This window comes from Micromys minutus, assembly GCF_963924665.1.
Source record: "Micromys minutus genome assembly, chromosome: 7".
NCBI classification, from domain to species: Eukaryota; Metazoa; Chordata; class Mammalia; order Rodentia; family Muridae; genus Micromys; species Micromys minutus.
In genome coordinates, this window is record NC_137976.1 from 72,326,404 (window position 1) to 72,330,739 (window position 4,336).

The window sequence follows — 4,336 nt, forward strand, 5'->3', positions numbered from 1 at the left end:
GAGGAATGGATACAGAAATTGTGGTACATATACACAAGGGAGTACTACTCAGCTATTAAAAACAATGAGTTCATGAAATTCCTATGCAAATGGATGGAACTTGAAGCTGTCATCCTGAGTGAGGTAACCCATTCACAAAAGAAAACTCATGGTATGTACTCACATATAAGCAGATACTAGCCCCTACTAAAACAGTTGAATATTAAAAAGTAAAAGTAGTTGAATATTAAAACAGAAACAATAGCCAAATAGTGAGCATATTATGATTACAGTCCTTCCCACATTCACTACTGCACACAGAATGTCAAAGTGACTGGCCTATTAAGAGGTCTGACACTGAACGCCACCTCTGGGGTGATGTTCATCATCCTCATACGCTTCTCCATTATAGTGACGCCATCTTTCCTGATTTGGATCAAAGTCTACCAGTTCTACCTGATCCATTTCATCAGTCTCTTCCACTTTCTTCCTTTCAGGAAGGAGCTTTTCCAGCAAAGAGAGTTTATCGGGAAAGAGAAAGCCATTTTCAGGAAAGTGTACCTTAAACTCAATGATTAGCCGTCCCTTTTCATATGGCCGACGGTATATTGGCATGCCTTCATTTAGCACATATTTTATATCCCCATGCCTGACAATCTGACCTGGATGAGAGGTGATAACTATGGTTCAGTTGTCAAGGGTAGATATTGGTTTTTGGAAGCCACACAATGCTTCCACCAGCTTTATGTCCATACACATGAAAAGGTCTCCTCCTCTCCTTGTAAAAACAGCATGGTCCTTCTGATCTAACACAATGATAATATCTCCTAGCTCCAGTCCTGGTTCTTGGTCTCCTTCACCATGGAATGTTATCTTTTGACCATCTTTCATGCCTTTATCAATATGAACTTCTAAAATTTTCTTCTCTCGAACTATCTTTCTTCCATTGCAGCTTTTACATCTGTCTTTAGGACTGATGTGTTCGCCATGACCCTGGCACTCCCTGCACACTGATTGAATTTGCTGAACCATTCCTGGTCCAATCTGATGAATCCGTATCTGTATGCCTGTCCCCCAGCAGTTGAGACAGCACTCTAGCGCTCCTTTCTTACCACCTTGGCCTTCACATTTGTCACAAGTTACATTTATTTGCAGAGCCAGTTTCCTTGTGCCATTATATACATCTTCTGAGGTCACTGAGAGCTGACGCACAACATTACCTCTCCTTTCTCTTTGCATTCTTCCTCCTCCTCCAAAGAATATGTCAAAGATAACCATGGGGCTCTTTCTGCTCTCCAGCGCCAGCCCGCTCACTGGCTGTAGAAAATGGTGAAAGAAACCACTTACTATGATGTTCTGGGGGTCAACCCCAATGCCACCCAGGAAGAATTGAAAAAAGCATATAGAAAATTGGCCTTGAAGTACCACACTAATAAGAAGCCAAATGAAGGAGAAAAGTTTAAACAGATTTCTCAAGCTTATGGAGTTCTTGCTGATTCCAAAACAAGGAAATTATATGACAAAGGAGGCGAGCAGGCCATTAAAGAGGGTGGAGCAGGTGGTGGTTTTGGCTCGCCCATGGATACCTTTGACATGTTCTATGGAGCAATGATTTCTGAATGACTTGGTCTTGCCAGTGGCTCTGACCTCTCAAGGCCAGCCCATTACTGCCACCTAATGGTCATAAGCATCCATGAGAAGTATAGAGAGTGAAACTTTCTTCCAGGGAAGGAATTGAAGCAGTGTTAAAAGGAACATAGGTAGGCAAGAAAAGCAAAATCAGACTTCCTGAGACAGTCACTTATTCTTCCTAGAAAACTCTTTGAGAAGAAACAGCTAGAAAGAACTGGAGTGGGTATCAACATAGAACCAATAGGGAAAAGGGAAGGACCAGGAGCCCTATAAGATACCAAAGCCAGAATCTTGCATCTATTCAACAACAGACTTCAAGTCTTCTCCCATCCTGAACATATAAAGCAGTTACTTTCCCCTTTTCCACATCTGGTTTTTACAGTCATTCAATTCTTTATCCATGCCAAATAATTAACCTGGCAATTCTCTAAACAACTACCAGCACCCCAGTTACATGCCTTGGGGTCTCTCATCTATGATTCAAGATGACTTCTACTCAGTCATACACCTCACTGAACTACATTCATTGGACGTGACTGAAAATCTCAGAGGACTTGGAAGTGGTCATAACCCATCTGATACTCCAAGGGCCCCTTTGAAGCTAAGGAACACTCTGACCACATGGTGAAATCCTCAGTCAGCTCCCACTTCTGAGTGTTTGAAGATTAGGGGTTTGGGTTCTGATTGAGGGGTTTGGAAGATGATATCAGCCTTGAGAACCAAGGCAAGAACTGTGTTGCCACTCTTTATCTGATAGACCTCAAGAATCTGACAGGTTTCTGGAAGGAAAAGAGTGGGGAAAGAAATATTCCCTACTCAACACACACGGGAGAGATCCGTAGTGACAGTTATTCCCTTACCTGGTAGCTACCTCACCTAACACCTGACTCCCAGACTCTTGGGAAGGGAGTAGCTAAATGAAAGCACCTGATGTTAGGTTGATGGGAACAGGGAAGAAAATGACAGGAGCCCAGCTGTGAGGCTGTGGGTTAGGCTCTGCATTACAAAGAAATACACATTAGGCCCTGGGTTCTATCCCCAGCACTGCAACATCCAGGCAGTGGAGGAAATAGAGTTGCCTCAGCATCATGGTTTTCCAAGTGACCCCACAAAGACAACGGCAGACTGACTAGATGTACAGAGAGAAGGGTTCTACTGGGTCTTAGAGACCAAGTCTGGTTTTCCCTGTTCTTTCCTCCTTACTGTCTGCTTTTATTTCTAAACCCCCCCCCCCCAATCTTTAGCACACAGGCTTTTGCTAAACCTAAATAGACCAAGGTAAAAGACCATTCTAGGCAAATGGATGGATCTAGAGAATATCATCCTGAGTGAGGTAACCCAGTCACAGTTACACACTTCCTCCAACAAGGCCACACCTACTCCAATAAGCCCACACCTCCTAATAGTGCCACTCCCTGAGTCAACCATACTCAAAGCAGCATAGTCACGAACCTCCAAGGTGGCCCAGGGAACTGAAAAAAGCCCAAGTCAAAGCTTCAGAGGCTTTGCGGAGAATTCCACCTTTATACTTCCTTTGACCCAGAATAATTAAGAATAGAAAATGATTAATATAGCCTTTGTCAGTCCAATACAAACTAAGATGTCAGTGGCATCCAATACAAACTAGAGAAATTAGAGAGAAGGAACACCAGCCAATGATTAGAGGTCACAAATAAAGTGTTCATCAACTGAAACCTACAGTCCTGACGAGGGCCAGACTGACAAACATGAAAGGTAGGTTTGTTTGCTGCTCTCCCAGTAGAATGACAGTAACAAACCCAGAAAAAGAATCCTTCCAGGTTGGAGTAAAAACCACAGAAGAAATCAACAAGAAAGCCTGCCTCACTCTGAGACAAGATTGGAACAGAACCAAAATGCTCACTGCTGCCAAAAATGAGGCTAGTGGAAGAATGGGTGTCCCTGCTTCTTGGGATGCTGACTTCAAACACAGTAGCAGCCAGCTGAGCAACAGCTGAGGCCTGGAAAGATGACTGTGCTAATCTGGCTGTCACAAAAAATAAAAACAATGCAGAGGACTGGGACAGATCATTTTGTTAGGACTCCATGGTCTTTTGGTCTAAGTGGCCAGAGGTGGCCAGGCCACTGACTTTATGGCAGTACCAGAATAGAACATCCTACAGTCACTCAACCCTTGGGCCGTCTGTCACAGAGACAAACCACTGTTGTAAAGGACAGAATTTAGAAAGCCATAAAGTCATTAAATCTCTATACCTCTCTAGCTATCCTGTGGCTTTAGTAAGTCAAGACCTATTAGGAAAGCTGCAGGCCCAGGTAACTTTCAATTCCCATGGCTAAGCAGCCCTGATCCAGAAGCAAACATTATGACTCTCAGGGTCCCCACAAAGAGAAAAATGACATCTCTACATTTTCATAGAGATGCCACCATAGGGACCTACATTTCCTTTCAAGATTGCTAAGAGTATGAGTTTAAGACAACCCTCCTAGACTGGCACAGAATGTAAGCCCCAACAGTAATAGATCTAAGTAAAGCCAGGGGATAGGTGACTCATTAAAAATAGCATTTCATTCCTTGCAAGGCACACATTGGGATCTAGAGTATCTGAAATGACTTTTAGATTATGAAATCTTCCAACTGTTGCCATAAAAATAAAAAATGGGTCTGCGGCTACCTGTCCTGCATGTTCTCACTCATGTGGATCCGACGGACCTGATTGGCTGGCTGTTCCTCTACCACGAGGTCCAT

At 43.4% G+C, this 4,336-nt stretch overlaps 1 pseudogene across 1 annotated transcript; it reads right to left on the bottom strand.

Moving 5' to 3' along the window:
• Positions 1-321: 321 nt before the first annotated feature.
• Positions 322-4,336, bottom strand: LOC308422933 (dnaJ homolog subfamily A member 1-like; annotated as a pseudogene). Its single transcript has 4 exons — positions 4,263-4,336; positions 3,064-3,143; positions 1,566-1,653; positions 322-1,408 (listed from the first exon to the last, which is right to left on the bottom strand). The product of its transcript is annotated as a dnaJ homolog subfamily A member 1-like (transcript).